Source organism: Triturus cristatus, chromosome 10, assembly GCF_964204655.1.
Source record: "Triturus cristatus chromosome 10, aTriCri1.1, whole genome shotgun sequence".
Classification (NCBI taxonomy): Eukaryota; Metazoa; Chordata; class Amphibia; order Caudata; family Salamandridae; genus Triturus; species Triturus cristatus.
The window spans coordinates 883,657,320-883,669,402 of record NC_140593.1 but is presented as its reverse complement, the minus strand read 5'-3'; the positions used below and the strand labels follow the sequence as shown (position 1 = coordinate 883,669,402).

At 44.6% G+C, this 12,083-nt stretch overlaps 1 protein-coding gene across 1 annotated transcript in view; it reads left to right on the top strand.

The window, feature by feature from the left end:
- Nucleotides 1-12,083, top strand: part of CCM2 (CCM2 scaffold protein) — a 371,750-nt gene that overhangs the window by 473 nt on the left and 359,194 nt on the right. The gene's annotated exons all lie outside the window — the stretch shown is intronic.

The following is a 12,083-nucleotide window of genomic DNA, read 5'->3' as shown; positions in this document are numbered from 1 at the left end:
CTAATAGACTGAGTCCTGTTTTGATGATTGGTGCTTGGGTTTGGACTTGTGTTAGCTTGAGTGGCTGGATTGACAGCATTGGGCTAAATGTCTACTTCTGAGTTTTTTTGTGGGGGGGGCGTGGTGATACTATTGAATAATATGGCGACAGTAACGTCATTTGGAAAAGAAGATTTTTTGGGGTACAAGTCTTGGGGTTACAGAGAATCTGCGAGAGAGCATAGGCGTATCTTCTTTCAATTGGGAGCAAGGGTTATTGTTGGGGTTCACTTTCTTCAAAGTTCCACATGCCACCTCAGCCTGAGTGATAATTTTGGGTTTTGTGTGTGTACCATGGTGAGTGTGGAACAGGCAGTTAACAAAATTTGCGTTAGATAGGTAGCACATAAGTTATTGCTCCTGTTGGTGGGCCCTTCAGGTATCCTGAATGAACATGCCGCTTGTGCTGATGCCTGCTTATCATCTTGACCCTAAATGTTATGGTGGGTTACTGGGTATGTGTACAGTTTAGTACTTAGCAATTACTTGGCCTCTACGAGCTTTATGCAGACTACGGCCATCAGTTTGTGATTTATCCAGCAGAGGTTCTACACGGGTATGTGATCCCCGAATTGCATATTTGCTCATAGTTGTTAGTTATGTCTTGCAGCCTGTCTACGTAACCTGTGAATGTGGAGGGTGAGAATACACTGAGCTGTTTTGTGCTCTGAATTGCAGTGGGCGTTCAAATGTTGAGGCCATGATGTAATCTGTGTTGATAACTGTTTGTGCGACTTAAGTTGGGCTCAGATGGACTAGAGTTTGTATTCCGTAGCAAGACCAAAGCGGAATATTATTGCTTTGGTCCAACAAGATCTTCTAGGCTAAGAAGTACAATTCCTGCTGCTGTGATTAGTTTAATAGTTGCATAGTTACTTAAAACCATTGCAATACAATACAACATCATAAAACACAAGATACCAATTCTGTGGTAACTGCCACTATCTTTCTAAAGATGGATTACTCCTTGATGAGACCGCACACCTTGAAACAAGCATTTCAATTTATTTAAAAATGATATGCCACTGATGATAAAATCGGTAAAGTTCAACTATCACAAATATGTTCCACAACATTGAGTTGAAAAAGTGAGTAGTCAGCCATAAAACAGCCCATCAAAAGCTGCAAGACAGCTGGAATAACAAAGTGCAATGCCAGAAAAATGAGTTACTACTTAATGAGATCAAATACTTTTAAAACAAACATTAAAACATATGTAAATGATATTCCGCTGAAGATGATCAGAAAACGTCAACTGCCACAAATATTTTCTGCAGCAGTAAATTAAAAAAGTGAACAGTCTGCTACAAGACAGCCCATCGTAAAGTGGCAGACAGATTAAGGCTATAGCCCCAGGGGTGTAGCCAAGTGGTTTCTTTTGCACCCATCCATAAAAACTGCTCCTTTATTGTTTTACGGAAATACCAGGTGACCATACATAAATATCGCAAATTCATATCCACAACCCCGTTAGGTTCTGTAAGCACAGACTGGATAATACGACACAGCACCACCGTCACAGACCTTCTAGATTAATACAATAATAAAAGAGCAGTACTAGTGTTCCAAGAATTTCGTGGAGAACTGATCGATTTTCACTTAGACTTCGATGTGTCATTGCTCTAAAGAAATACATTAACTCTGATTAAGTCCTCTATCAGGATGAAACGTGTTGGCTGGGCTGTTTCTTTGATGTATTCAAGAATAATAATGAGAATTGTTTTGAGATTTCATACTGCGACTCACATGTTATTTTGATATTAGAGAAGAGTACATTGATATTGACACTATTGAACTATGAGTATTCATGAAAGGAGGAGAGCTGAAACAACGAGAACAGACTGTACAATACAATTGTTGGATTCTTAAGGCACTCCCTTTTGTATGTTTTTTCAGTTTAATTTATTTATGGTTTTGGAGTAGTTTGACCATTAGAGGGTGAGTGCAGACCACTATTACTCTGTGGAACTAGCACCTGTCCAGCTGTCTTTAGCCTGAACTACTCTTGCTTTGGGATTCTTTCTTCTTTTCCACCTTCAACAGGAATTTCACAAAACAACAGTTCAGTTGTGTATCACTGGATTCAAAGCAGGCCAGCATCACCTGCCTCCACATGCATTTGCCTTTTTGATTTAAAGGGGACTCTTAACAGCTGTCTTCTTCCACCCTGCAGCACATCACAAGAGCATAATAGGTTAAGCATATTGTCTTTCCTGGAACCGCATAGCTGGCAAGTTGGCCCTTCTGCTGCCAGGGTGGAAGATGGAATTTTGAGGGCAGCATCCTCAGGCGGTACCTCAGGAACAACTCATTAACAAAGGCTGGGTACCTAGTATTAATATTTTTTTTGTGATACAAGAGTCTTATAATTATTTAATATCATCCAACCATGAGCACCACATGTCAGAGAGACCTTGTCTCCAGCAAGCAGGCAGTTTTTATTGTTCTCCGGACTAGCATCTTAAAAATCTGGTGGCTAGTTGGTGTCCTAAAACTGTGTGAACCCTGTGATTGTTAATGATTCCTGAAGATAGGCCCTCGCTGGTGATGTATCTCGATTCTGCAGCTCCTTCTAAAGGAGGTGGTTTAGTGTGTTAGGCTCTGCTTTCCTGATTTTATTTCAGCATATTCAATAATCTCCTCACCTGGCCAGAGTTTGTTTTAACAAGCCAAACTCCAGCTGGATCTGTACTGGGGAGGTGAAACGTGGAAGGGAAAAGATGACTCTATATGATCGCACTATAATACTGTTCAGAGCTTTGGCATCTCTGCCTCTCAGCAGTTCGCTCCCATATGAATTAATCATTTACATTTACATATTTACATTTTACAAGTACTGGATTTACATTTGTACTACCTGTAGAAATGGTGCCAGTGATGGGTCTGCCAATTTGCTTCAAAGTTTTTTTTCTTCTTCAAAACTCTTTTTATTAAGTCAGCTGATATAGTGTTTGCAGGCATTACATAGCAATGAAAACATACAATATTCCATACATTGAACACTGAGCAGGTGACTATTATATAGTAATTAAATACTAAGGAACTAAACATTTTGGGCCCGTGAACAAGAGACCCAAACATTGTAACACACTGTGTTGCATACTGTAAAACAGAACCCCGATTGTGCCCTACACGCCCATCGACATACCTCAAGTCCATCTGAGCAGCCATAAAGCCCCATGCAACATCCCTATATGGTTCAGACATCCGCAGGGAGCGGAGGAGACGGCTCCAGTTCAAGGCCCCTAAAATCTGCCCACCATTTCCATATCTTATAATGTTTCTGAGGGCACCCTCTTGCTTTAAAAATAGGTTGTTCCTGGCCCATACACCAGTCGAGACCAGCTCGCCAAGCGCTCAGCTTGTGTGTGGACGGGACCTTCCATGCTCTTGCAATATCCCTTTTAGCCAGGGTAAGACCCAAGAAGAGGAGATGCCTTTTCTATATATTACTATATATTGTGATGCAGTGTACCCTCCTCTTCATGACCTCTAAGGCACATGGGGGAGTCTATCATCCCACCCTCCAAAGCTGATACCTAGTAAAATATGTGTGGTGCAGGTATTTAAATTGAATAAGTCTGAGATGAGAGGCAATCGCCGCGAATCTTGGGGATTCCAAGGCTTCTCGACAGTCATCACCGTCCAAGGGGCCCAAGTCCGTCTGCCATTTATCCTGGAGGGGATCTAAAGTCATGGACAGATTTGTCACTAACGTCTGGTATATCTTTGCAGTTTTATGATCACCCAAGTCCCCCGTAAAGACTTTCGCCTCAATAGGGTTGAATTCGGGAAGGGAGTCTAGGTGTGAAATGTACGCAGATAAGGCATGTCGCAATTGCAGGTATTTGTAGAACTGAGTATGTGGCATAGCATATTCAGACCTGAGATCTTGAAACAATTTTATCGTAGTGCCCCTCATAACGTCACCCAGCAGAGAGATACCAATGGCATACCACTGTTTAAATCCCCCTAGCGCAGTCGCTTGCGGCATAAGGCCGCTCTGCCAGAGTGGGGTCTCCCTCGTCAACCACCGCAGCCACCCCATCCGACGTAGTGAGTCTGTCCACACACCGAATACAACCCGGGTAGCAGGCAGCAGCCTGCGCAACTCCCTCGGTACATGTACATATAGCAGACTGTGCGGCAACATATCTCCCATCAGCCATTTCTCCAATCGATATGCCGGGTCAGTGCTGATGCCGTACCACCAGTCGTTGAGAACCAATAGGTGGGACGCCGCGTGATATGATTGGAGGTCGCTATACCCCCGCAAAAGGTGGATTGGAAGCACGCCCTGAGGAACACCCTGGCAGCCTGGTCATTCCACAGGAAGCGGCTCTGCCTAGAATTCAGCTGTCGGAACCAGGAAGGTGCAATCTGAAAGGGGTGATTCTGCAGTTGGTATAGGAGGCGAGGGAGGGAAACCATTTTCCTTCTAAGGTTTTTAAGAGAGACAGCCAGCGCCAAGCCCTTCCTCTTGATAGTTCCTTTCTGCGCAGAGATAGATTAGTTTTTATCAATAAAATCCCCTAAATATTTGTACTCATCCTTGTTTTTAATTCAAGTGCTTCAACCCCAGACCCAAGTCGGCGCTATTTGATGATGTTGTTGTACGTCACGATCTTGGTTTGTCCAAGGTTGATCACCAGGCCATTGTCTGTAGAGTAGCTCATCATGGCATTGAGCAGCCATTGCAGCCACTCCTGAGTATGACTGACCTGGACCACATCATAAGCGTATAGAAAGCAGAACATTTCCATGCCCTCTATTTTTGAAGCATGAGCGTTGCAAGTTTGCAGCTGTTGTGTCCGGTCGCCCATGAAAAAATTGAAGCGAGTCGCTGCAAGTATGCACCCCTGCTTCAGGCCATGAGTTGGTGAAATTGTCCTAGAGAGGTGCATTTCTGCGCTCAGCTTGATCTGCACCCATGTGTCCATATGGAGCAGGATAAGCAAGTCCAGTAGGGCCTGAGGTATGTTCCAATATGTCAGCTTGTTCCAAAGTTTCCGGTGGTCAGTATGGTATAAGGCTGCCTTGTAATCGATAAAGCAGAGGTGCAGTGGCATTTTAGCTCTTATAACTGCTTCCATCAGAAGAGGGAGTACCAATAAGTTATTTGTTGTGCCTGATGTTTTTGAGAAACCTGTTTGATTAGAAGGAATGGCGGAGTTGCTCAAGGCCAGGTTGTCAATTCTTCAAGCAGAGTGCCTGCAAAGTTTTTTGCCTCATTGTCAATAAGGGCCACTAATTGATAGTTAGTTGCCAAAGATTTATCACCTCTCTTAAATATTGGTGACATTATCGAGCCCCCTCCATGAGGCAGGCTGTGTGCTCTCCTGATTTGTAAAAAAAAAAAAACAGTGCCAAAATTGCAGCCCAAAAGGCAGAGTCCTGCTTGAATACTGCTGGGGGATGCCATTTGAACCCAGGGCAACTTCCATTCACCTTTTAGCTATCTGCTGCTTAATTATGTCTGCGTTGACCGGATATTGCCTTGTGGGCTGAATAAAGTTTACAGCTCCCTGGATGACCTCTCGGGTGCCTCCGGTCTGCGGTTGATTTAAGTGTTCCTCTGGCATGTGGAAGTAATTCATCCATGGTCAGGCCGAAATAGTTTATTGACCTTACTACAGACTCTGACAATATCATTGTGTTTTATGTCTGAGAACAGTTTGGCACAGATATCATCGTCCTGGGCTCTTTTGATGGCTCACTTCTGTTTTTTTAGCTGAGTTTTCTGTTGCCTCAGTACTGCATGGTCATTGGCATCCCCTCGTCTGTTCCACAGAGCTCTGAGGGATTTGTTAACTGTCTTTTTAAGCAGTTTAAGTTGTGCTATTTGTCCCTTGATTTTATTATTGAAAAAAACCTGTTTGAGATGTCCTTACCTTGGCTGGTATTGCAAATGCAGCCCGAAATATTTAATTAAAGCACTCCCACATGGACACAGGTTTTTGCACTTTATCCTTTTGCTGTCAGCTGCAACCCAGGCAGGTCCTCAATGATAGACGGTGAGAATTTCATTAGAATAGTAGTTGACACTGTATGTGGTATCCGGTGCTTCCAGACTTTGACGCAAAACATGCAGGCCAGCAGAGAAAAACTCCTCCTGTGGTAGGTAGTCGCAGTCCCTTCTTTCACCATGTTGGTATGATCATACATGTTGAAGTAGCAGAAGGGTCACAAAGGTATTCCACTGTTGAATGAAATGTGCAGCCAATGGGTTGTCTCCTATAAACCTGCTGTTCAAAGCCCTGAAGCTGAGGTGCTCAAGATCATCTAGTAATTGACTACCATTTCTATTTAAGGCACCTAATTTGTTCCTGCCTTGCACGGGTACCTCCCAGTATGTGGGTTGAGCCACACAATGTCGCTGCAGGAGTACAGTAAATGCAAATTAAAATCCCCGGAAACCACAAGGTATGAGGTGCCCATCTCAATGATCCTCAGGAGTTTCTGCACTAATTCCCTGGAGTCCCTTGACTTTCTTTTTGGAAAAACATAAGCATTTATGAGAACCACGTCGAAATCAGCAGGGACGGAGAAATTCATGAACTTTTTAATGTGTGCGGATTCAGCAAGCTAGGTCTCCTGCAGGAAGATGATGTCGAATGTTCGCACATACTCTTGGAAGTCCGGATCCTTTAGTTTTGTGACGAGAGTGTTAATGTCCCAGAACCACAGGCGAAAGGGCCCGTAATTTGCTTCAACAAGCAACCCCTGACTCAAGCTCTGTGATCTGTCATGAGACGAGGAGTTGATTGTTCTCGAAACCCACCTCACATCCCCATTCAATGCTTCAGTTTTCTGTCTTGCCTGTCCCTGTTGGTGATTGAAAGCTGCTGTTTCCTGTTGGAAAGGGCCGTTGGAAAGGGCCTGCTTGCCCCTCTGAGCATGAAGACGGTTGGCTTGTGCCCTTGGGCTCCCCCTCTTGATTGACCAGGAGAGAGCAGAGGCAGGGGATATCCTGGATCATAGCATGGGCCGATCTTTATGCCTCCCCTCTCAAAGATGACCCATACCAACAGCACTCTCTGAGCAATTTTAATCGAGGACCATGTAGCATTGGGTGCCTGTGCTCCGGGAGCGCCATCTGTCTGCACAAATAAAATCGCTTTCAGGTCCGTCGATCGCAGATCAGCTAATTTTGGGATTGATGTTAATAGCCTAAGAATGTTTCCCCTGTTCAGGACGTCATGGTTCCCTCTAGAAATGTATTCTAGAATGAAGTAAAGGATTTTGGTGCTGTTCCGGCAATGCAGCTGGGCGTTGAGTGAGTTTTCAGAGCCGTGACGGTATGACATTACAGTCTCTGGTTGGGTTGGACTGGCTGCTTCTGATCTAAGATCAACCGTGAGCATACTTCTTAGGTCAATCAGAACTGGAGGTACGCTTTCCTGCTCTGTGCTTGGTTCTGTTATGGGCTTGATGTGTCTTGTTAGTGAATTGGGCTCGCCACCGAGTCTTAATGCGGTTCACCTCTCATTGGGGTGTTGTCTATGGTGGCTGCCTCCATTGCATTGCCACATGTACTCCTGAAAGGTAAAAATGGAGATACGATGGAGAAGGTGATGGCAACTGCCGACACCGAGGGTGAATCTCTAGTGCTATCAGAATGTTCACCACCCAATGGAGATGATCAAGGCAGTACAGCCGAGAAGTTGATTTCCGAAGGCCCAGCTTTGGTGACTTCAATGGGCAGACCATTGGTCTCTATTTTGTGTCGTGCGCAGGGGACCTGTTCTTGTCCTCGGTAGGCTTTGTGGACCTTCGAATGCTGTCATACTACTGTGCTGAATAAGGGATACACTCCTCTTTGGCTGCAAACAACCTGTTTTTTGTTTCGTCCCTTTCTTTGTGTCTGCCTGTGTTTGCTGTTTCTTATATTCAAGGCTGTGTCCGTGCGGTTGAGCAGGTTGTCTGTTCCTGCCAGCTGCCCAAATGCAGCACGAACCGATGCTGTTGTTGCGGTGCAATTGCTGCTCGAAGTTAGGGTTGAGCTGCTCTTGTCCCAAGGGCTTGCAGCACACCCCTTGCCAGTGACACTGGAGGTTGGAATTCCATTGCTCCCCTCCATGTTTGGAGGAGGGCAGGAGTGGCTTTGTGGACTTGCTGACTTGGGACCAAGCGATGCCAACCTGGCTGACGGGGAACCCTTATGAATTTAAGTTTTGTTTGAATTCCGACATTAGATCACTGAGCATCGTGGGAAGAGACAATAGCTTTTCTAAGATACTGATGCAACAGCAGTTTGTGTCAATGTAGTATCTGACTGTAGTCGTTTGGTCAGTTAGTTTAGTTCCCCTAGATTGTCAGCTATGCTGGTGACAAAGAAAGACAGGGTATTGGTTGAAATCTGGATGTCCATCTTATTTGATTGGTACTGCAGAGCCTCTACAAATAGTTGCACGATGTTCAGAAGGGACACCCAGACATTGTCAATAGACAGTGCTTTTTAGGTCTCGCCTGACCCAGCGCATGCGCAGGTCTGGCGAGACTTATTGAGAGGGCTCCAAAAAGTGCTACCAGGCCAGCCTAGAGCTACAGTGCATGTGCGCGGGTGCGCGCGCTGGCTTTACCGCGATTACTTTCACTTTTGCGCCGCACGGCCGCTTTGATCGCGATCTCTTTCGCGGCCGCTTGGCGTAGCCAATAGGTCTCGCTTTTGGGACCTTCTAAGTATTTAGTTATGCAACTGTTGCATGGCTAAACACTTATAAGGTCCAAAAGGCGAGACCTATTGGCTATGCAAATGCTTGTTCTCTGCTTGGTTCTACGTCTGTGCCTTGAGGGCTGGACAGCCGAGGAGCCCGGGGCGATTGTTAACGATCCTGTGGATAGGTTGCCCGCATTTTCTCCCATTCTGGCGATACTAAATATGAAAGCGCCCCATGATCCCTGCCATCCTGATCTTCAGCAACCGCCATAGACTTGGACCCTGTACCCCCAACTGGGCAGAGGAAATTCTGGTTATTCTCAGAGTTTGTCACGTGTGCAGGATTGGCAGACCCTGGTGGCCTCTGGAAGACACCCCAGGCGAGGTTTGACACTCTGTGGATCGAGTGGTTCCGTACTTCCCGTTTAACCGTTCTGATCGGGTAGTGCTAGCCCAGCACTTGCTGCTAAGATCATGGGTGCTGTCGAATGAGGGCCCAGACCCTGCTGGATGTAAGTAAAATGTATTTGTTTCAATTAATTTCAAATTGTTACAAAATAGACATTGCATAGTAGAATGTAAAACAGCATCTTACAATCCTTAAAATAGGTTATTTTGGTTACTAAATGAAAATCCCTGAACTTTCCTTTCACTTAAAAAGCCGTTGAAGGAGTCTAGCAAATTTGACAAACCTTGCCTGTTCAATTGATGTTTCCAGGTTAAAAAGAAGTTACATTCCCTCAATACAATTATGTGTGCCACATTTAAAACAAAAAAAAAAGCGGCTTTATTAAAGTGCAGTGTACGTAAAAAAAAGATTGGGTAGATACAGCTAAAATGGACCAGGGATTCCTCACATAGGTGACACTGTCTGCAGGCACTGATGTTTGCCAGAGATTCCCAGCGGGTGTTTATATCCTTTATTGGTAAAGCCATGAGTCTGGCGAGCAAGATTTTGTTTATGCAGTGCACAGTTTAAGTAAGGCTGGCATTGTTTGTCCCTATAAGAGCTAACAATAGCCTGGATGTTACTGGCAGAGGTTTCGATAGATCTGAGATCTTCCTGCCTGGATAGGAGCCTTACATGTTTTTTCAGTACAGTTTTTAATGCCCGAGGTTTAGCGTATACAACTTTCCCAATTTGCTATGGCCAGGTTCCGTTTGGAGCAGGCAGCCACTAAGTATTCTCACCAAGAATTTTTGTCTATTTATTAAAATGTCCTTCAAAGTTGCTTTCATGGTGTTGGAAGGAGCTGCACAGATTCCGCGATAGTACCGAATTATAGATGTCCAATTTTCAAAGGTTTATTTATTTAGACCAAACGCATGGCATACCGGGCCGTTACAGTCATGTGTTGGAACTTGAGAGATGCGTTTATAAGCGCAACAATGCACCAACTCCATAGTATTTTCCAGGGCTCCAGGGAAGGCGAATTGTCCATAGGAGTTTGAAGGCAGTAGTTTGGCTCTGACTCCCTTCTGGATTACCTCAGTAGTTGGACTTGCCAGATTGGCGTGGCGTTTCCACATGGCATAAGTCACTGCCTTGGCCTTCAGTTCTATAGAAGAGATGTGTGCATTAGGTTTGCCATTACTCATGAACCATACCCCCAAGTAATTGTATTTAGAGGCAGTAGTTATTTTCAGGTTGCCGTCAGCGATGTTTAAGTTTATTAGCATAACAGGCAAAAATGAGAACCTTGTACAACAAAAAGAGTCTCATGTCAACAGTCAGTTATACATGTGTCCTAGTAAGTTCCAATTACCATACCATGTTAGCACATTATTATACAATATTACCATTTTCGTAGTGCATCCCAAAAATGTGCCAATTGCAAATATATGGCCTCCGCAGTACAGAGTGAATTATGAGCATATCATATCAAGATATCTAGTGCGCAAGGCCGGAGTGTGCAATGTCGAGCAATACGTCTCTTTCATGGTGTAAATTGTATGCGGGTGGAGGGGGAATAGATTCGGCCCCGTATTTGCTCGGCAGACTCCCGTTTCACGTGCTAACCTCCGTGCATTCTGGGCATTAGTCTGAGGGATGGCCTCCGTCTCTCAATGGGAAAATTTGCAAATATGATATCAGTGGCTGCCAAATGTTTTTAGGCCTGGACGCTTGTGGCTTAAGAGATGCATAAATGTCGCTTTTGCGATCTCAGTTTACTAAATCTTGCATCCAGTGCTTGACTGTGGGGAAAGTTGCGGCTCCACAGTGCATAGCTATCTGACGCTTAGCCAATAGTAGCACAATGCCACTGTAGCGCCGGATGCCCTTCGGTAGATATCTGACGTAGCCCAGAAGAACCAACAGTGAAGTGGGATCGATTTCAGTCTTAACCATCCGCGACAGGACTTGGAATACCTCCTCTTAGTATGCCAGCACTGATGTACAGTTCCAGGCTAAATGTATGAAATCAGCCTGATCTGATTTGGCCAGGTGGGGTTGAATTTTGACACTAAATATGGGATGGAGTATGAGCGATGTAGGTACTTAAGGCAATAGTTTGTGTTGATGATTATTCAAGACCAACTTGGTCTGCTGGCAACAATAGAACCATATCTTGTCTGGCAATTGGGTTTCCCAAATCTCTCTCCCAGACCTCCTTTGACCCCCTGTCAACAATGGGTTTCATATTAGATGCTGTGCGGTAGAGTCTTGATATTAAGTGTGTTGCTTCAGGAGTTGTAATAACCATTGACAGCAGGGGTGTTCGGGAGGCTCGAGGGTGAGCGGTGGCAACTTTGGCGGGCAGTGTGCTGTGTGGTACATGTAAAATTAACCTATCCATTTGTGTGACATTTTGTCTCTCCATTAGGGATGTAACTGTGCGCAACCCCGCCTCGGCAAACACCTCTCCCACTTTGAATATAGGACAAGTAGATAGGGTTCTCTTGGGAAGCGACTCAAAATACTCTAAATACTGCACATACAAAATTGAAAACTCATCGTCCATAAAAGAGTTATTTAAGATAGTACAACAGCTCTCATCCTCCCAACTCACAGCAGAACCAGAGATCTCGCAAGCATTCTGCGATCAACTGGCCATTTTCTTTCAGTCTAAAATCATGGATATTTATACAGGTTTTTATCTATACTTTGGATCTTCCACTTAAACACCGGTATCCAGCAGGCTCACTGAGGGTGCGCCTCTGGAGCCCTGTAGTGAGAATAGAGGTCTTTCAAAATATTTGATCTCTCGCCCCTAATTATTGGACAATATCTTTTGAGAACGCACACTGGTTCACCTATTGAGTCTTGTCCACCAGCAGTTCCAAATATAGAAGCAAACACTATAGCAGAACTCATCTGTAAACTCATGAATAATGTTATTCTATCTGAAATTTATCTGTATAGTTGGAAACAAGCCATCATTAG